The sequence below is a fragment of the Chlorocebus sabaeus genome, chromosome 8 (assembly GCF_047675955.1).
Source record: "Chlorocebus sabaeus isolate Y175 chromosome 8, mChlSab1.0.hap1, whole genome shotgun sequence".
NCBI classification, from domain to species: domain Eukaryota; kingdom Metazoa; phylum Chordata; class Mammalia; order Primates; family Cercopithecidae; genus Chlorocebus; species Chlorocebus sabaeus.
The window spans coordinates 75,506,947-75,529,615 of record NC_132911.1 but is presented as its reverse complement, the minus strand read 5'-3'; positions in this window follow the sequence as shown (position 1 = coordinate 75,529,615).

The window sequence follows — 22,669 nt, the reverse complement described above, 5'->3', positions numbered from 1 at the left end:
TTATATACTTATTGCTCAGACTGTGAGAGACTCGAAACATGGATTGCATCTTCAACCATTTATTGGCACTTACCTATAAAGTTTATGAGCTCAGTGGAATTTCTTATACATAATTCTGCTGGACTTCGTAAGGATTTGAAAAATATCAGTTCTAAAGAATTTATCTGCCTTCTTTTTTAAAAAAAACTTTTAAGCTCGGGTACATCTGCAGATTTGTTACTTAAGTAAACTGTGTCATGGGGGTTTGTTGTACATGTTATTGCATCACCCAGGTATTAAGTCTAGTACCCATTCGTTACTTTTCCTGATCCTCTCCCTCCTCCTACCCTTCACCCTTTAATAGGCACCAGTGTGTGCTATTCCCCTTTGTGTCCATGTGTTCTCATCATTTAGCTCCCACTTAGAGAACATGTGGTATTTGGTTTTCTGTTCCTGCCTCAGTTTGCTAAAGATAATGGCCTCCAGTTCCATCCACGTCCCTGCAAATGACATGATCTCATTATTTTTTATGACTGCATAGTATTTCATGTTGTATATGTACCACAATTTCTTTATCTGGTCTATCATTGATGGGAATTTAGGTTGATTCTATGTCTTTGTATTGTGAATCATGTTGCCATGAACATATGTGTGTATGTGTCTTTATAACAGAACTATTTGTATTCCTTCGGGTATATGGCCAGTAACCATGATTGCTGGGTCAAATGGTATTGCTGTCTTTATATCTTTGAGGAATCACTGCACTTTCTTTCACAATGATTGAACTAATTTACATTCCCACTAACAGTGTATAATTGTTCCTTTTTCTCTACAACCTTACCAGCATCTGTTATTTTTTGACTTTTTAACAATAGCCATTCTGAATTGTATGAGATGGTATCTCATTGTGATTTTGATTTTCACTTCTCTGATGATCAGTGCTGTTGAGCTTTTTTTCAGTGTGACTTTTGGCCACATGAATGTGGTCTTTTGAAAAGTGTTCCTGTCCTTTGCCCACTTTTTAATGGAGTTGTTTTTTTCTTACATATTTGTTTAAGTTCCTTATAAATATTGGATATTAAATTTTTGTCAGGTACATAGTTTGAAAATTTTTTCTCCTATTCTGTAGGTTTTCTGTTTGCTCTGTTGGTAGTTTCTTTTGCTGTGCAGAAACTCTTTAGTTTAATTGATCCCAGTTGTCAATTTTTGCTTTTGTTGCAATTGCTTTTACTGTCTTTGTCATGAAATCTTTGCCTGTTCCTATGTCGTGAATGGTATTGCCTAGTTGTCTTATATGGTTTTTATAATTTTTGGTTTTCCACTTAAGTCTTTAATTCATCTTGAGTTAATTTTTGAATATGGTGTAAAGAAGGGATCCAGTTTCAGTCTTCTGCATATGACTAGCCAGTTTTCCCAGCACTATTTTTTGAATAGGAATCCTTTCACCATTGCTTGTTTTTGTCAGGTTTGTCAAAAATCAGATAGTTGTAGATAGTTGACAAAAACATTGCTTGTTTTTGTCAGGTTGGTCAAAAATCAGATAGTGTGGTCTTATTTCTGGGTTTTGCATTCTGTTTCATTGGTCCATGTGTCTGTTTTTGTAACAGTACCATGCTTTTTTGGTTACTGTAGCCCTGCAGCATATTTTGAAGTTGGGTAGCATGATGCCTCTAGCTTTGTTCTTTTTGTTTAGGATTGTCTAGGTTAGTCAGGCATTTTTTGTGGTTCCATATGAACTAAAATTTTTTCCTGTTCTGTGAAGAATCTCATTGATAGTTTAATAGGAAGAGCATTGAATCTATAAATTGCTTTGGGCAGTATGACCATTTTAACAACCATCCTTCTTCAGTCGGTATATCCCAATTCATATGAATAGATGCCACTTCTCTCTGAAATTCAACATTCTTTCGTTCATTTAGCAGATTTTTACTAAGCAACAGATATGTTCTAGGCATTGTGCTAGGCACTGGGGGTATAAATGTGAACCAACACACCATTGCTGTCTTGGATTTTATAGCTAGCGGGGTGAGAGATAATAAGGATATATATATTTTCTTATTATATAGAAGGATATATACACACACACACATATCCTATATATGAGTATATCCATATATATATGGATACGTATATATATCCTATATATCTCTGTGTATGTGTATATATATCCATATATGTGTGTGTATGTATAGCATGCTCCATAGGTTGCTCAAACATTGCATACTTCGAAATTAACCCGTCAGCTTGCTTCCCTTTTAAATGAACTCTCCACTCCCTTAAATCCTACATCAGTGGTTCTCAAAGGATGATCCCCAGAGTAGCAGCAGCGTCTCCTGAGAACTTGTTGAAATGCAAGCTCTTGGACCCCACCAAGACCTATTAAATTGAAAGTTTGGGGGGCAGGGCCCAGAAATCTGCATTCACAAGCCTTCCAGTGATTCTGACATGTGCTCAAGTTTGATCTTCTGTCTCTGTGGGATCACTATAGAATCATGCATCATTTAACAACGGGGCCATGTTCTGAAGAATCCCTCATTAGGTGATTGCATTGTTGTGTGAATATCAGAGTGTACTTACACAAACCTAGATGGCAGAGCCTGCTACACACCTAGGCTATATGGTGTAGTTTATGCCCCTTAGGCTACATGCCTGTACAGCATGTTACTGTACTGAATACTGTACTCAATGGTAATACAATGGTACTAAGCATTTGTGTATCTAAATATATGTAAACAGAGAAAAGGTAATGCACTGCACGATGACAGTCACTGGGCGATAGGAGTCTTTCAGCACCATTATAATCTGATGGAACCACTGTGGTATAGGTAGTCTGTTGTTGACCAAAATGTCATTATGTATAGCCTCTCAAATTAGAAACTCCGTAGCCCTACTGATTTTTTAGTTTCTCTTTTTCCCCCAAGTCACAATATCTGATTAATTTTCCCTAAGAACATCTTCAACATCTGCTAGGGTTTAAATCTATACCCTTATGTCTTTCCCAATGTAGGGCACTGTCTTCCTAACTGATCTCCTAAGCATTGTTTACCTTCTCATCCTTCATCCTATGTTAAAAATCTTGTCCTACTGTGGAACAAGAATAAACAAAAATTGCCATTGGCCACTTGCTACCTTCTGAATAAAATCTAAACTAAGTGAGCCACATAAGGTCCTGCATAATTTGAGCAGAACTCATTTTACAGCCTTGTCTATGCATTTTTTTTGCAATTATTCACTGCCTTTCCCTAATCCATAAATATGCCATCACACCTCACCCCCTTTTATGATAATCTCTGCAAACGGCTATTGATTGTGACTACAAACACTGCTGTAACTACACAGTGACCCTTATCTCATCCTTTCCCCTTATTACTGTCCCTTTTTCAGCATGCAAAACTCCTTCAAAGACTCAACCACCTCTGTGAAATCTGTGACTTTCCCTGGGAGTGTTACTTGCTCCCCTAAATCCCCACAATAGTTTGTTCATACCTAATAGAAGCACACTTACCATATTCAACATCTGTTTTGAAAACTCAGATCATGAGACCCAGAGAGCATTTGATTTGTCCAGGGTCACACAGCTAGACAATAGCAGAGTTAAGAATCAACCTAGATCTCCTGGCTAGCCATCCACAGTAATTTATTCTGTGTTAACAAAATCCTGTTTTGGGTGTTTAGTAGTAGGAGTAGTGGGCAATTTTTCTTTTCCTTAGACATTACTAGTGAAATCCAGGAGATTTTTCATAATCCCACTTAAAGTGGGAGCCTTTGTTTTTGCTAAATTAAGAGCTGGAGAAACTTGAGCATTGCTTTATGCTGCTGGAGTCTCCTGCTGAATTCCCATACTATCAAGATTCTCTTACAACATCTGGCCACTTTACAGGGCATTTCATGGAGCAAATCAATTAACATTAAAAGTAGGGGCAGAGAGAAAGAAAGAAAATATTTGAATGGTAGTGTAGTGCTCTCCAAATTCCCTTAGAGACAGCTGATGGCTGAATTGCATACAACATTGTAAACTAATCATTTCTATATAATACCATGCATTCTTACACAAAAATATCAACATTTTATTTTATTAAGTTCAAGATCAGGATCATCAAATTCTTCGGACCATCGACAAAACATAAATAGATACAATTTAATATGAATAGCCTTAGCCTTACCACTGATTTATCCTGTCTAACAGTGGGTTCTGAGACTGACTGTGGGTTAAGAAGCCACATTTAGCCATTAAGGCTCTGGAGGTGGTTCTTGCAAGATGTAATTGTTGGATTCTGACTAAACTGTGCAGGAAAAATCTTGGCAGTGGCTATTGCAGCTCCTTGAGCAGTGCTTGATGTAGTCAAAACATATAAGCTGTTTCCACTTGTGAAATTAAGTCCTGGTGAAACTGGTGGTTCACAGAAATGGAGCACCAGTAGGTATGTATGCACACATGTACACATGGAGAATAGTTCATTTATCTCTATTTTGAACATGTAAACACCACAATGTATTGATATATCTACAGTAGGTAGAACAGTACTTGATGCATAGTAGGCACCCAATGCAGGTGTTGTTGAATGAATAAATGAATGCGATTAAAGAACACCATCGATGCTCTAATGGCCAGTTTAACTAAGTAGAGTCACCATATTACAAATTCTGTCATACTTTGGAAAGTACCTGCTTTCTCTAATTCGAAGAAATAATCTGTAATGAGGGATGTTACACTTCTCTTGTAGGGCTGGTGTAAGGATTAAATGAAAAAACATTTAGAAAGTGGCTAATTAGTTAATGGAAATCAAGTTATTCCGCTAGAGTCTGTTTCTTTATCTGTGAAATATGGATTAAAACATGAGGCTTATGACCCTTCTAGGGTGTTAGTGAGTATCTAATAGTTCATAAGTATGAACATACTAAGTTGTACATGTAATTGTATATAAAGTGGTGTTACAGGCCTTTGTTAAGAGTTGTCAAGAAATGCCATTCCCAGGCACTCCCCATGATTCAAAAAGTGAAGATCTTTAATTAAAATGACTTTGAGATCACAATGTTTGCCTAAATGTTAATCACCTCTCAAACATAATTAAATGCATTTACTAAGAATCTTTTAAAAATGGTATTCTCTATCATTTAACTTACATAAACAATACTGAGAATAAAGTAAATGGGAAACAAAGATTCAGTCCTAGGCTGTCTATAAAATGGGAGAAGGGTCTCTTTTCTTTTATCCACCCTGAACCTCTTTGGATCTCACTTTTCTTCTAGTTATTTAGCACACTCTTCCCAATCACCCACCCCTACAACACACACACATGCACATGCACACGCACACACACAGATATTGAAGTGATGCAGGCTTCAGGCTTTGTTTTCTCCTTCTTTTTTCCCTAAGTCTTTTCCCATGCTGTGAATGGTAATGGACTATGATCTGCTAGAAACGGGAACATAGCAATAACTCCAAAACACAGCCTCACAAGTTTGAAGAATTGAGCCAAGCTGCATGATTTTCTAAACATTCCACTGAATTAATACCTTGTGGGTCCAGGGGGACCTTCATCTAAATCTATCCAAACACTTGCCTGAGTTTGGTTAATCCTCAGTGTAGCCTTGGTGAAACATTCCCACATTTTCGAGAGGCCATGAATGAAGCCCCCACTCAGCCAGGAAGGTGCTAAGGAACTGGGGTGAGAAAATGCAATTTCTACCCTGAGCTCTGTTACTCTCAGAATATGCAGGCACGCCCAACAAATTCAGGGAACAGGACATGGGGAGAAGACAAAGAAGATTGTTTCAAATAAAAATAAAATTTAAAATGGAACAAGAAACATACTGCTTTATTTTTCATAGCTGAAAGATTCTGTATTTGCCAAATAATGGAATCAAAAGAATCTGTCTGTAATCAACTGCTATCTATGGCCTCTGCCTGGAGTTCTCCCCATGACAAAATTAATTATTAATAAAGTTATGCATTCAATAAACATTTACTGAGCACATCCCAGTTGTTGTCTAGGTATTAGGAAAAATTCATAATGTGGACAAAACAGTTCCCTTGCCCTTAAGGAACTTGCTGTGTAATGACGGAGACAAAATAGACAAATTTTAAAAATGCAATGTGGTAATATATATGCACCACATGTATACGTTTGTGAACTCATTCTTCGATCTTAAAAATGACTTCAAGAAACTTTCTCTGAAGTTCCTTTATCTAAGTATTTCTCTGAACTGCCCTAGCATAATTATCTGTATTTCCCATATCTGCCTTTCTTATCTTGCATTATGATTATTCATATTATTTTCCTTAATAATCTAAGTCTCTTGAGCATAAGATTTCTGATTTATATTTATATTCTGAGCTCTTAGCAGAGAAACTTGCACATGATAGGCACTTAATATTAGCTGAATAAATGGATACAATAATGGACAATTTGAATCTGGACAATGATGTAAGAGATGTTAGGTTTTAAAGCAAAGCAGTTCTAAATCTTCGTCCCATAAAAGTATCACAGGTAACTTGTCTAGAGTGTAAAGGAAGGAAAGAAGGAATTCTAAATATATAGGGTCTGAATGCATCTAAAGGAAGTTCTTAACTATATTAATGAGAAGTTTAAATAAGGCAGTATGACTGATTAAAATGGATTTTTATTCCTACAATTCATTTCAGTAGACAAATTGAAGAAATGGTAGGATTTCTAAATCATTCAAAGCTCAGGCACAAACCTATATAATGTGTATATTTGTATTACTCTTTTGTCAATATGACAAACTGAAAAAATAAACACTTAATTTCTTCCACACTAACCCACTCCAAGTTAGTGTCTGGTGAAGGAACTGAGACTTTAACTTTCTAATGGTAAATCTGTGGTGCCACATGACTCAATTTTTCGGATCTACATACATCTGGAGGAGAAACTTTATGTAACAGATGAAAAGATGCATGGAGCAGTAGAAGCCACAGAATGGTACTTGTGAGGCAGAAAAGCTGAGACATGCCTAGGGAAATAAGCATACACAAAGAAAAATGCTAATTGCTCAAATGACTGGCAGGATCCAGGTGAACAAATACATGCCAGAGCCTAAGTGTATGGGTGATGACATAATATCAGCCATGGCAGAGTGAGCATGTTAGAAAAAATGTCAACTCATTTTCTGGAGTGCCTTGCCAGTCTGGAAGCATGCGCCCTGAAAGCTTAGTGACCAAATGTTAAACTGCCTTAGATGGCTGCAGGACACATTTAGGGCACAGAGCTGCACGCCTACTCTGCTAGGCCCTTCTCATCTTTCCAAGCTGGGGAGCTGACTTTGTAATGGGTTTTTGGCATGGTAGATTCATGTACCAGATCGAGAGGGAGAGGGACTGCTCTTTCCCACTGTGGGGAAGGTTGGAGCTACTTCGTGTACTACTGGGATTCCCTCTCAAGGAATATCTTGGACTCGACTGTTTTTTTCCTGATGGATTATGTTTTGGATCCTCCCTTACCAAGGATATAATCATGGGCAGTTAACATTTTTTTGGACTTTGATTTGGCCAGTAAGTATAATGTTTTTGGAAACCTGTTTTCATTTAATTTCATTTCCTCTTTCCTGTTAAGCACATCATTGGGCTAGGAGAGAAGAACCTCAGGTTTTTGGAAGTGTTTTTGTTATGTGCCGCTGCTGCTCAGTTCGCGTTGGATACTGGAAGAGGAACAAACCATAAGGCACTCATGACTTCCGCGGTTCCCTCTGCTGGAAAGCCAGATCCACACCCCGACCTGCCTTAGGTGGTTAGCACCAACTTCGAAACAATAGTCACTTCACACTAGCATAACATTACATAAGCCATTTCCTTCCCTTCTAGAATGCGGAGGGATATGTGAGAAGCAACGAAAAATCTGTGACCCCACTACTCATATTTTCCACAGGCCTCCAATTACCATTTCATCTGTACCAAATATGGAGGGTGATGTTAAAAACTTGTGTGAGAATCTGGCAGCATTTTGCATGTTAATGTTGTCTCTGGTCTGGTTTCCAAAACCATTCTGGTAATTGAGAAGATTTGCCAGTGAGAGCCGATTGCACTACAGAAATTGTCAGCTAAGTTCTTAGACAGTGGCTTTCTGTGGTTGGTTTGGTGTTTTTTGTTTTTGTTTTTGTTTTGCTTTGTTTTAGAATATAAAATAATCACAGCATGATTCCTGCTTATCCCTTTTTTTGGTTAACGTGTTTGGAATCTATGTGACAAATGGGTAGTCAAACTACCTTTAGAAGATGCAAGAATTGTATCATATCAGAGAAACATAAAAAGGAATGCAGAAAAGTCTTAGAGAAGTTAATTTCAGACGTGACCTTGTGAATCTAACAGGAGGTAGCTTTTCCTTTGCCACCAAACAGCAGGTAAAATAAATTTATTTCATTTATTCATTCAGCCAACAATTATCTATTGAGCATTGACGATGTGAAAGCATGATTCTTACACTAATGATTTAGAAGGTGTCAAACTACTGCTCCCATGAAACTCTGTCTGGTGAAGTCCTGTAACAGTAGGGCAACGTTGAATAGAAACATATTGCTGTCAATAAGCTTCCCTTTCAAAACGCACCAGGAAAATAATCTGAGAGTGATATGATTCTTTAACAAAATAGCGACAATGACAAGGTTACTGGTAGCCCTTTTATTCTCCTCATTTTTAAAGCTGAGAGAGGGGGAATGCATTAGTAAGATAAAAACAAAATGTCAAAAAGACAAGACTTAAGAACAGGTTGGGTGTGCTCCAACATGACAGCATGCACACTTTGGGGAAAAATTTATTGGTCTAGCCAGGTGTGAGCCTCCATTCCTTAATATGCCAGCTGGACTCCCCTTACCAAATCTTGGCCCAAGAGTTTGTTTCCAATCAGTGGGCTTTGCTATACTGACAGACATGTTCCATACAGGAGCTTGTGATGGGCAAACAGTGGGTGATACACTCACACTCACTACCTTCTACCTCCTGTCTTCCTCAATGCCACTGACCACCACCATGCTGCCCAGAACATTCTCATCAGGCAAATAAAAACCTGCATATTTGTCACACACTTTGGGTCTATATAGACCATCAACAAAGTGATGAAAACATCTGGTGCTAAATGACAGCCTGATGTGGCATCTCTTGCCTGGCCCAGCCAAGGATCAGAGAGTTAACATGGCTTGGTATAGCTTCTCTCCTCTTTATCTCTCTGCCCCAAGCAAGTAAAACTAAAAACTACAACAATAAATAAACTCATTACACCCTCAGTTTCTTCTTGTTTTTTCACCATCTGATGTCAGGACAGATTTGGTCCACAACACACTTGCCAACAGCCATTTCAGTGCTTCCTGACATGTGTTTAAGAAAGGTGGCTAGTGTATAATGGATTTTACTTAAATGCCAGTAAACAACCTTCCATAACATTGTTCAGCTAGGATAAAAGATAATGCTACTTCTGTCTATCCTGGTGCCCATGTCAACATGATCACTAATTCAAATTTTTAGGGATCAAAAAAGCCAACACCAAGCTTATATAAATAGCTTTTACCATCTGGTTTCTCACCTTGACTGTAGGAAGCAGAATCCTACCAATTCTTTTCTACTAGGAAAAAGGTGTCTCATCATAAAGAGGAAAGGGAAGAATAATTAAAGAAAAAAAATTGTAATAGCATGCTATCCTTTTTTTTCCTGTTGACAGGAAATCAAGTTCTCAGCTTGTTAATTAACTTAAAAATACAGAAGTTTCCTGGTTATTCTCTCATCGGTTTCAGAGTGTTCATGACTTTGAAGTAGGTCTCACTGGTGAGTGCTTGAACATTGAACTAATGAGATTTTACTGTTTTGAACAGCTGGTCAAATTTGGAGGCCCCTCGAGCCTAAAGGCAACTGCTGATTTACAAGGATTCTGTAATATATGCAGTCTTGGCTGATGCTTTGTTGTTGATTTAGGCTGGAGCGAAGGTGTAGATTTTGTGATGCTATAAAAATGTCAAATGATTGATTTGAGAATATGTAATACCTATAGGTAGCCCCCACCAGGAGCCAGCATCTTGTGTGGTTCATGTGAGAACATTTTAGGAAGGTTTGGGTTTTAAATGTGGCGTCATGTTCCAGAGAAGGAGGGTTTGGATAAATTGGCTGTTTACAGTGGATGGAGCTGAAAAGAAGCATTTCAAAACTAGAATTCCTGTTTGTTTCTCTCTCCCTCTCTCCTTCCCTCCATTCTCTCCCTCTTTCCCTCCCTCCTTACCTTCCCTCCCTTCCTCTCTCCCTCCCTCTTTTGTTGGTAAGAATATTAAAACAAATTCCAGAACCTATGTTACCTCTCTATCTCAGCATGACTAAAAAATATGGACATTTTCTTCAAAACATAAACATAATTATTTGGTATCATCTAATATCCAGTTCATCTTCAAAATTTGATTGTCTCAGAAGTATCTTTCAATTGTCTTTCTCATATCAGGATCCAAGTAACGTTACATATTACATTTGGTCATTAAATCTCTTGATTCAGAATTATCCCCTTTGAGGTAAGTACTTTATCGCTATTTTACAGACAAGAAGACTGAGGCTTAAGAGGACTCACAGATACTGAGAACAAATTATGGTCTTTCAGCATCCATATATGTGACTATACTGCTTCTCTCTTTTTCTCAGCAAATTATTTCTGGCGAGGCTGGCTTCATCTCCTCTATTTATTCTACTCCCCACCTTACTATTTTTTCCTAATTGCATCTGAGTAGAATTTCAGAAGATAAGAATTCTGCTAGGATTGAATTCATGCTGCATGTATTCCTAGCTTTTCCTGAATTATTTTACAGTAAAGAGTGGCAGAATCGTGGAAACTATGCGGGGAGCCCTAGAGCCTGGGTGGGGAGTTCCCAGTGCTTTTCTTGGTAGTTTCCAGAATCTTCCTGGGCACTCCAGTCAGTTTCTTGGGCTCTTCGTGGAAGAAGGGGAAGCTGCTTATGGACATATATAGGTCACATTTATTCCTCTATTTAAAAAATATAGAGATATAGCTTCAGTGTCTAAGCCTAGTAACTACTTTAGATGTATATCAGGGACAGAATTTTAAAATTATGTTTCCACAAGAACAAGTCCAGAAAGTATAACTTCCTTTTAGGTAGTAGTGAGAATATAAGGAATCCCCCTGCTGGCTCCCTTGCCTTGGTGGGGGTAGTGAGATCAAAGAAAAACGCAGGAAACACTTCATATGCTCATAAAAGCCTATGATTTATCTCTGTCCATCTGGTCCAGCAAGGAATCTCTCCCAGAGGCAGAGACCCACGCTCCAGAAGGACATGGCTGTGCACACCTAAGTACACATCTCAGAGAGGAAGCCTTAGCCAGCCAATAACACACTCCCACTAATGTCCCCTCATGGATTTATCATCAACTTTATCCAAACCAATTTGGGGTGAACTTCATTTAGATTGATTATGGCCTCTCCAAATAATCTGTTTATATATGCTGCTTGTCCTGGAGGGGCACTGTCCAATAAGGTAACCACTACTAGCCACATTTTGAGTGTTCAGTAGCCACATGCGCTACTGGCTACCATATCGGACAGCAACAACAGATACAGAACATTTACACCATTTCAGAAAGTTTAATTGGATAGTATTAGTCTAGAAGAACTCCCCAGTGTTTAAATGAGCATCCTTCTGATCCTATGTTCCCAGCCATGTTTTTCACTGTTCTATATTTTTTAATAGCATTGAATTCCCTCACATGATTATTGTCTGGCTCCTCGAGTATTTCCCTCTGTTTACCCTGAAGAAGGGACTTTCATGTTTTAAGGGAATTCCCATGACCGGCGCCATTTCTCCCTTCTTTTGCCATATTTGGCTCTCTGAGTTAGATCCACTCATGGGCAAGTTGGATTTATAGAAGTCTCAGCTCCACTGAAGTTGCAGAACTTGTTGTTAGTTCCCATGGGCCAGTAGTCTCTCCATCCCTGTCTGTCAGGTGATGGAACTGCTGCTTTGGGTGGGTGTGTTGTTTCTTGGCCACTTGAGCCCATTGCCAAAGTCTTTATCTAGGCTGTGATATCTGCTTGCAGAGCTGGGTCACAGCCCCCAGTCCTACCCTCACTTCCTGCCATGAACAGGCAGTTTGTTTAAAATCCTGATTGCCAGTGTCCACCTGGCCTGATTTGATTTGAGGCTTTGCTGCTGCCTCTGAGGCTTCTCCCTGATGTTGTTTTCCCCTCTTTGGTCCCTCTCCTTGCCCCTCTTGGATCCCTCTCCTCATTCCTCCTGGATCCTGGGCCATCCCTGAGATTGTTCCAGTGCTATGGCACTGCACTTTGGACTTGCTGTCTGTTTTTCTGTTAAACAGGCCTGAATTGGAATCACCAGTCAGCCACTTCCTCCCTGTGTGATCTTGGAGAAGCCCCTCAGTCGTTCGAATCATGCTGTGCCTGCTTTCTGACTGTAAAAACCTCAGGATGATAAGATCTAGCCCTTTCAGAGTTTGGTCTCAATTGTCTTAGGGCAACTGTGGTGAAAATAAAGTTACTTCCTTCATTCTTTTCTTTTCATCTCTCCAGAGTCCTCATATCCAAAGTCTCTTCTCATCTAGTCAATGCTATTTCTTTGTAGTGATCATGATTTGGTTTTTCTTAGGTGACCTAAAACACTAGGTCCTCCATTTAAAACCTAGTACTTCCTCTGGTCACCTCAGAGGGAAGTGAAATCTCTCTCCTTTGAATTCCCATAAGCTGTTATTCATTTGTTTGGTATATTCCATATGGTCTCCACTGTATCCTGCTTTTCTTATATTCCCAGGTGTATGTGTCCTATTTACCTTACCACGCTGTGAGTCCTTCGAAGCGGGGCCCTATCTTAAAGTCTTGAACCAAAGCTCCCCTAATCTCATAGGACCCAGCAGAGTATTTCAAGCACATGAGGTGCTCAGTATGCATTTATTAATGAATGTGCATTCTCAAGAGCACTTTAGGAAGGAGTAGAATGGTATTGATTTCTACTTAATTTCTAGCTTCGATTCTCATGCTAGTTTGGGAGAAAGGAAAGGAGAGATGAAAGAAAAGGCTGTTGAAAATAGTTAGACAATTACCTGCCTCTCCACCCTTCTAAGGCATCTTATAGCTTACTTGATTTATCTTGTTGACTAGACATTTGTCACCTGGTTTTCTTTCTCAATCAGTAATAAGAATGGATGTGCCTATAAAAAAGGCCAACCCTTCTTAGTAGTTTGGATGCTCTGTGCTCTTTTTATGATCTCATCAGTCAGTTCAAACTCAGAACCAAATGTTCCCCCAGTACTGAAGGGACAGTATGTGTCAGTTGGTGCTCATTTAGAAAGGCATTTCCTTGGCCCTAGAAACTGTGAGGCTAGTGTAAGCCTGTTCTAGGGAGCAAGATTGGGCTTCAGCTGCACCCGTGCTTCCATTTTTGCTAAGTTTCTTTCCACTCTTGCTGGGGTAAATGTGAGTGAGAGAGGCTAACCAAGTAGCTTCTGCATGGGAACGGCTAAGTAAGGCATTGACTTATCTGGATTTTGATGGTTTGGAGGTTCCACCCCACTGTTCCACATCAGGAGACCAGGTGGTTTCCTATAGCTAGCTTTTTCCCAGGACAGTGTGTCTAGAAATTCTCTTACAGCTTACCAGTCAATCCTTGGGGAGCTGATTGCCAAGGTTGGGTTCTGCTTGAAAGCAGCTACCCAGAGTTAGCCAAACTGAGGACTTCTGACACCCAACATCAAGGAGTTTGGCTCCAACAACAAAGTTGGATTGAACAGTTCCAAGACTATTATCACCTGTGACACCAATTGCAACTTCATGATGTTTCCCCAGAACACCCTCAGGTTTGATAATTCATTAAGAGAACACACATAACACACTGAAAGCTATAGTAATCATAGTTACGCTTTACTACAGAGAGAGGAAGCAGATCAAAATCAGCCAAAGGAAGAAACACACAGCAGAGTCTGAGAACATTTCAAATGCAAAGTTTCCATTGTCTTTAGGGCCATGTTTTCCTCCGAGTATTGAGGTGTGACAGGATGCATGCAGTATTGCCATCCAGGGACACTCCCCTGAACGTGAGTGTCTGAAATTTTTATTGGAGCTTCATTATGTAGTTATGATTGATTGATTGCCCACATGCTTGCTTGATCTCAGCCTCCAGGTCAACTGCATAACCCAGAGCCTCTACTCTAAGGCACATGGTTGATGTTTCTGCAGTGGCCAGCTTCCTTCCTAACCAAGGAAATTCCTATTGGGTATGACATAGGTCACTGCCCAGAAACTGAGAGGCAAGGCCAAATTCTTTACTACACAGTGGCTTGGCAAGTCTCTTCACTGTCCCTAGGTTTTCCACCTGTGAGGCTCTCTTCCTGGCAAATCCATTAAAACTGGTAAACTTGTCATCCTATAATATCTCCCTTTAACCTTTGGATCCAAACGTCCTCACTTGCCAGATGAAGGTATATCACATTGTATTTATTCACTTAACACTACATCTAGCACAAGGATGACACTAAATGGTCTAAGGGTTCTGCTTTGGGAACCTCTTGAGATCACATGTCATATTTTGCTAATATGTTTGTATTTGGCTGTGGGTGAGGGATCAGAGTTCCTATATTTCATTAGATTTCAAAGATGTCAGGGTCCCATAAAGGTTGAGCACTCCTGGCCTATGTAAAAGTGAATTATCTCCCCTTACATCACTGCTGGGCTATTCCTTCATGAGCTCTAGGAGTTTTACTTGCCAAGAGAAGGACGCAGAGTGGAGACAGAGCCTGGGCTGGCAGGAGAAGGGCAGTTTTGCTATCTTGGTTTATAAGGCCTCTTGGGTTAATTCTAGAAGCATCAAAGCAAGCTTTTCTTCAGTCTTTCCTGTGCTCTGCAGGCCAAGAGTTTCTTGTGCTAAAATAAACAACTGGCAGTTTCATTAGGCTCCACGGAAGGAAGGAAGAGATTTATATTTCATACCTTTTATATTATATAACAACATTACTATGTGAACTTCAATTCTTCGATCTGTTTAGTTTATTTGAACTTAAAAAATAGTATTAATGCTATAAATAGAATAAACCATGTCCAATTCTGAGCATTTACAATAAACATGCAGCTGGTAATATAGCCTCTGAAATAATAAACCACTTATTCCTGATGGCCAGGCTTTGTATATATCATCCTTAGATTTTATTAAGCTATAACTGGATGAAGGGGGCAGGAAAGGGGAGAGATTCTACTTGTTTTAAACTGTAGGGGGAAGAAAAACCACATTTTATTTTGCATCTGCTGTAGCTCTTACATAATTGTGGAAATTTTGGCATGTTTGTGCCAGCCAGGATTCAACTTTGTTTTACTTTACTGAGAAATCTGAAGTGTGTTCATAAAAAAGAAATCTGTTTATTTTTAGTTCATTTTGTTCAGCTCTTAAAACATCTCGGTTCTTATAAGACAAGGAAAGAAGCATGTGATGCTGTGTAATCCTGGTTCATTCAGAGACATTACTTGAGTACCACCCAGTACATAATTCAATACTAGATTGTGTGGGAGATACAAACATGAAATTGTTACCCTTAAAGTGCTTACAGTTTAGTGGCGGTGGGGGGGGGATTAATGGCTCCCAACACTCAAAACATTTTATTATGATTATCAATTTGCATGTCTTTATTGTGGATTCTTTCAAAATTCCAGTATTTTGTTTTTATTTTTTTGCAGAAATAGAAAAACTCATCATAAAACTCATGTGGAATCTCAACTGACCCCAAATAGCCAAAACAATCTTGAAAAAGACTAACCAAGTTAGAGGTCTTATACTTCCTGACTTCAAAACTGATTACAAAGCTATGGTAATCACAACAGTGTGGTACTGTCATTAAGAGAAACATGTAGGCCAATGAGATAGAATGGAGAGCCCAGAAATTGAACTCTCATGTATATGATAAGGTTTGGCATGGCTACTAAGACCATTCAATGGGTGAAAGAATGGTCTTTTCAACAAATGGTGCTAGGGAAACTGAATATCCACATGCAAAAGAATGAAGTTGGACCCTTACCTTATACCAAATACAAAAATTGACTTGAAATGGATCAAAGGCTTAAATGTAAAAGCTCAAACTGTAAATGTCTTAGAAGAAAACAAGAAAATATTCATGACATTGGACTTGGCTACGAGACTGTTTTATGTCTTAGTAGAGTAGAATAGTTAAGTTGGGAGCAGGAGTCAGAGACCTGTGGTTCAGACTTGGGACTGCCACTTCCTACCTGTGTGATCTTAAGCACATTATCTATCCTCTCTAGCACTCAGCTTTCTCATCTGTAAAAAGGTGAGAGTAACTGAACGACACTGAGAATTAGATAAGTTAATGTAGGTAAAGGGCTCAGCTGCATGACTGGCATATGGCTTATTGTCAAGAGGTGTCAGCCATTACTGTGCATTCAGGGGAAGCAGCACAATAATAGTAGTCAGGTAGGTCGGTTTTAAGTCAGATTTTCTGGGTTCATATCCTAGTTCTTGCCTTTACTGCCTTTGGGACTTTGGGCAACTGCCTTACAGTTTTGTAACTGAGGACTTTTATCTTTTTCTGAATGACGGAATTAGTAATATTACTCGTCTCATAAAGTTGTAAGGATTGAATGAAATACTCCCTTTCTCCAGCTTTTAGAAAAGTGGTTAGCACTCCCTAGCATTAGCCCTCACTGCTACTATGGTACTTAACACAGCATCAGGCACAGAGTAGGTGTTCATCTAATGGACTATCATACTGGCCTAAATAATGACGTTTAGGAAATGTTTAATGATATTAGTAAATACCAATCATAAACTGTTGGGAAAAACAAAGTAAAAAGTTATATATGCAGTTTCATCTCAACTATGTAAGAAAAAAGACACAGAGTTAAAACAGTTTATTGAAATATTAATAGGGATCCCTCCTTAAATGAAAAAGTTGTACATGGGTTTATTTCTTACTTCCTTATGTTTTTGTGTACTTTTCAAATTTTCTACCCTAAGCAGATACTTTTACTATTAGAAAATATTAAAATGCAGTTAAATTAAACTGGAAAGGGACAAGAGTCAATGCCATCTGCTATCATTTGGTACACTGGCTTCTAGGAGTGGCTAGCAATCACTTTAACAATGTGAAGACCATGGCCTTCAGGAGGCAGACATAGATAGTTCTGTTCTTTCCTACTCACCTGTGCTTGTATGTGCACATTTGAGTATGCACATGTCTTGTGTCCCAGGGAGTTTGAGGTCTCCTTCAGGGCATAGAGTATTTGCCAGGAAATTCCCCATGTTTTCCTCCTGTATAGCTCAGGGCCTAGCATAGATATTCAGAGTCTAGGTACATGGCTATTCACTGAATGCATGTAGAAAGGTGAATATTATTGATGGTGGAGAGAGGGGTTCATACCAGACTGCCACTGCACACCTGCCTGGGTGATCCACTGCTCGTCTAACCCACTCATCTACTACCACTAACTAGGTACCCTCTGTGCCTAGCATAGTTTTTGGTAAATAAATAAATGAGGCCAGGCGCAATGGCTCACACCTGTAATCCTAGCACTTTGGGGGGCCGAGGTGGGTGGATCACCTGAGGTCAGCAGTTTGAGACCAGCCTGGCCAACATGGTGAAACCCTGTCTCTACTAAAAATACAAAAATAAGCTGGGTGTGGTGGTGCATGCCTGTAATCCCAGCTACTGAGGAGGCTGAGGCAGGAGAATCACTTGAACCCAGGAGGCAGAGGTTACAGTGAGCTGAGATTGCGCCATTGTATTCCAGCTGGGTGACGAGTGAAACTCTGACTCTAAATAAATAAACAAACAAATAAATAAATAAATGAAAATATTTCTCTGGATAAATTCCCAGAAATTGGATTATAGCAAATTGTTTAAAATATAAGACATCCACACTTTAATATGTAGAAGATATTTAAAAAGAAACAATGAATCAGAGAGATTTCTTGGGGCATTTGTGGTTTTTTGGTAACATACAAATAAACTCTGACCTACAGTGTAAGTCAGCTGCATCTTCAACGGATACTTTTATGTTTTTACTTGGTGCTCAGAGATGCTATTCTTACTCCAAGAAGGTTCAAGTGTTGGGCAGGGAATTGAGAATGCGTATGTGAAAAACCAACCATTGTTTTTCAAGGTAATAGATAATAATTGCAAATAAATGGCATAAAGAGAATCTTCCTCAGTAATTCAGAGGAGTGCAGCAGTGATTGAATTTAGTAGATACTGCCACACAATTTTACCAAGAGGGTGTACCAATTTATGCTCCCACTAGTGTGTATTGGTGTTATATCTCTTTCATTTCAGCCATTCTGTTGGTGCAGGAAGGTATCACCTTATTGTGTTAATTTGCATTTGACCAATGAAATTGAACAACTTTACCTATGTTTATAGGCCATCTGGATATCCTATTATACGAAGGGTCTGCTCAAATCTTTGGCCCACTTTAATGTTGAGGTTTCTTTTCATATTATTTTGTAGCTATTCTTTATATATTCTGTTTATGAGTACTTTGTCAGATATATTTATTGCAAACATCTTTCCCCACCCTGGCACTGCCCTTCCCCCCTCTTAATGGTGTATTTTGATGAGTAAAGCATCTTAATTTTAATATAGTCCACTTTATAATTTAAAAAATGGTTAATATTTTGTATCCTCTTAAGAAACCTCTAACTATCTGCAGGTCACGAAGATACTTTCATATGTAACTTTCTAATATCTCTATTATTTTACATTGGGACCCAGAGTCTATCAGGATTTTGTTTGTGTGTATGGTAAGAGGTGGGGCTCAAAATTCTCACGTGGAAATTCAATTGTTCTGGGATCATTTATTGAAAAGGCCATCCTTTCTCTACTATACTGTCATCTTAGTCATCCATCAATGACAGGACATGTGTAGTTTGTAATCTGCTTTTCCATAGCTGTGTTTTGTGTTTGTTTGTTTTTGCGTATTTAGGGCCAATATCACACTGTCCTTAATTACTATAGCTTTGTGATCAGTTTTAACATATGCATATATAATTTCTCCAGTTTTGTTTATTTTAAGGAATTAGCTTATTCTCTTTCTCTCCCTCCCTCTTTTCCTTGCTCTTTTCCTCTCCCTCTCCTTTCCTTTATTCTTCCTCTGCCCCACCCTCTCTCCCTTTCCCTCCCTTCATTCTTCTTTAACTAGGGATTACCAACTTGAGGAGAACTGGAATCTTTGCATTATTAGGTCTTTTATTTCATGAACATGGTATCTCCTTCCATTTACTTAAGAGTTCTATAATTTCTATCACTAATGTTCTGTAGTTTTCAGATTTCAGTTGCAATTAGATAATAATTTAACCTTGAGCTTGTATTTAGATCAGTAGGTCCAAAAGCAGGCAAGTATTAGAATTATCTGTAGAGTTTTAACATAATATTTATTTCCAAACCCTAAGTCAGACTTACTGCATCAAAATCTCTGGAAATAGGGCTCTGGGAGTCTAAAAAGCCTTTGAGATTCTACAAGCCTTTTGGTGGAAGTAAAAATTGGTATAATCTCTTTGTGGAACCACTTGGCAAATTTTACTGGCATTTAAATTGTCATACCTGCTAACACTGTGATTATATTTCTAGGAAATTAACTTACATGAATTATCTGTGCACATTTATAATGCATATATAAAAATGTTTATTCTCGCATAATTTATGATAGTGAAATACAGCAAACTGCCTCAATTTTTATCAGTGGAAGATATACCGAATAAAATATGTCACGTATAGTATAATACCAGGTAGCTGTTTAAAGTGAAGAGCTAATTTGTAAGTACCAAAGTGGAAAGACACCTATGGTAATTAGTTTAAAAAATCAAGAAGCAGAAAATTAAGTATTGTATAAGTCAATATACTGAAAACATATTCCTGCACACACATACAAGACAGTCACATTGACTCTCTCTTCTAAGAAATATGAAGCTTCCTTCCTATCATCACTCTTATATCCAAATACTTTAAATCCTATGTCCAAATCCATATAAATGAGCAGTAGGACATCAGTGAGTAAGAGTCAAACCATATGAAACCCAGAATAATTTTAATAGAAATACTTGGAGTTGTTGCTTATGAAGTACCCAAAATAGGAATGCAAGAACCCAGTGGGATGAATTCTTAGTGTTACCTGATAAGAAGGATGGTTTATTGTATATTCATTTGGAGGCAGGTTGAAAACAAAAATCCTTTTAAAATTTTACTTATTTCTATATTACATTTCTGTTTATAATATGCAGGCATCGCTTAATTTTTTTTTACCATTTCAATAGTTTTTAAGTGTACAGTTCAGTGGCATTAAGTACCTCCAGAATGTTGCACAAGCATCACCACTATCCACCTCTAGAAATTTTTCATAATCCCAAACAGAAGCTGTCTACCCATGAAACAATTACTTTCCATTTCTCCCTACCCCAGCCCCCTGGTTACCTCTATTTTACTTTCTGTTGCTATGAATTTCCCTATTCTAGGCACTTCATATAAACAGAATCATACTTTTGTCCTTTTGTGTCTAACTTGTTTAACTTACCATAATGTATCAAGGTTTATCCATGTTGTGGAAGGTACATAAGAATTTAAAAATAAATATTTAAAATATTTTACAAATGTGGGGGAAAATCCCCAAGCTCGTCGTGATGTATAGACAAATTTGGGACCACTAAATTAGATGACTTTTAATAGTATGAGTTGGGTGCGGTGGCTCATGCCTGTCATCCCAGCACTTTGAGAGGCTGAGGCAGGCAGATCACCTGAGGTCAGAAGTTTGAGACAGACCTGGTCAGCATGGTGAAAACCGATCTCTACTAAAAATACAAAAATTAGCCGGGTGTGGTGGCACATGCCTATAATCCCCGCTACTCAGGAGGAGAAGGTTGCAGTGAGCCAAGATTGCACCACTGTACTCCAGCCTGGGCGACAGAGTGAGACTCTGTCTCAAATAAATAAATAAATAAATAAATAAATAAATAAATAAAAGTATGAACAATGATCTTGAGCCATTTTGCCCCTGAGCCTCTAACCTCGGGTCTTCAGTTCTGCCCATATCCTTATCAAAGGTCCAGCTTAAACATCAATTCCTCCATCAAATCTTCCTAGACATTCTGGATGGAAATATTTCCCATTATCTGAATGTTTTAAACTGTGAACTTCATGTGGCCACCATTATGTTTTAATTGGCCTATAAAATTTTTGATTTTGATCCATAATTTATAGAGTTTAAGACTCCTATAATCAACTGCCCCCAGTATCAGGATAGCTGGCTTCTCTTGAAAACTGGAGAGCCTGACACCCTGACCCAGCATTCCTAAATGGAAACAACAGGTTGGAGCTGAGAACAGCTGTCCTCTTTACATGAGCCATGCTCTTTTCTGTGTGACACAGTCCCCCATTCTCTACTGTCTCCCTAGTTCTGAGGATGAATGTCTATTGCTGATGACTTGTACTTTTTCTTACATGTTTTCTTATACTGTAGAAATACTTTCTGATCTATCACTATCAAATGAGGAATTAAAAAAAAAGAAGAGGACCCTGGGATTTCTATGTAATGGCCTCTATCATTTATTCCTTTATATGACTTACCTCATTCTTGTTGGCATTTGAGTTTGCCGCCCCTAATGAATTTAATCCTGGGCATTTATAAACATGGCACATCTCTCCTGCTATACTATGAGACCTCATAATAGATGCAGAAAACACTGCATAAATGATTATACATGACGATCAGGTCATTCAATATCATGTTTAATTTTTATAGCCAATTTAAAGCTCCATCTCTGAAACTGTTTTAGACATTATCCATTCTTTCCCTGGTGATGATCTCCTTTCTCCTTTTCATCTGTGCAACTCCCCCCTCATCTTCACAGTACAGATGAAATATTATATCGTCCTAGGAGTCTTCTCAAATAATCCCCCCGGTTCTGCTCCTGAAGACTTCAGCTCATTCTGCTCCTTACTGGTAAAGTCAAAATCACCCATTGCCTTGATCTCAGCAGCACCCAGCTCCTACTCCGGGAAGACAAACTTCTCAGGGCACAGACTCTGTCAGCACCTAGCACTGGGCTGAGCACACAGTGGATCTTCGAAACATGTGGACAATTCTATGTCAAAGAGAACTATTTTTCTAGCCTGTAATTTTCTTCAAAGTCTATTGATGTAAGACTGTTTAGATCAGTCTGTTGTTTTTTCTGATTCCTGCATTTTCTTTTGTTTTTCATGGAACATGTTGCACCGATTTCCTGTCAGGCTTTGCAAATAAATATCAAGGTCAGGGGCTGGAAGCATTTATGGAGCTATCGTGGCACCTCTTGGTTCCACTGGGCCAAGAAATGCTTTCAACCCCAGAGGGCAGAAGTTCTTCAAAACAAGACTGTTCCAATAAGGGTGTGGGCTTCCTCCATTCTCTTGCTCACCCTCCTTTCTGCATTTTAACTACTTTCAGAAGAATGGAAATTCTGGAAAGCCTTTGGTATTTTTGAACCACTAAGTAAGCTAGGCGGTGGAACCTGTGGTGATTTCTCAGCAAGAGGTTCCTACAGACAGGGCCATGAGGAGATGGGCAGTGAAGGTGGCCCTTTCTGGAGGACTGAGGAGGTGGCAGGGCCTCCTCTGGCTCAGACTTCCTGCCCCCTTCCTTCTTCCCTTGGGCTGTCTGGACTTGTAGATTTTGATCCCTGCAACTGAGTGGTCATTTGTACTGGCCTTGCACAC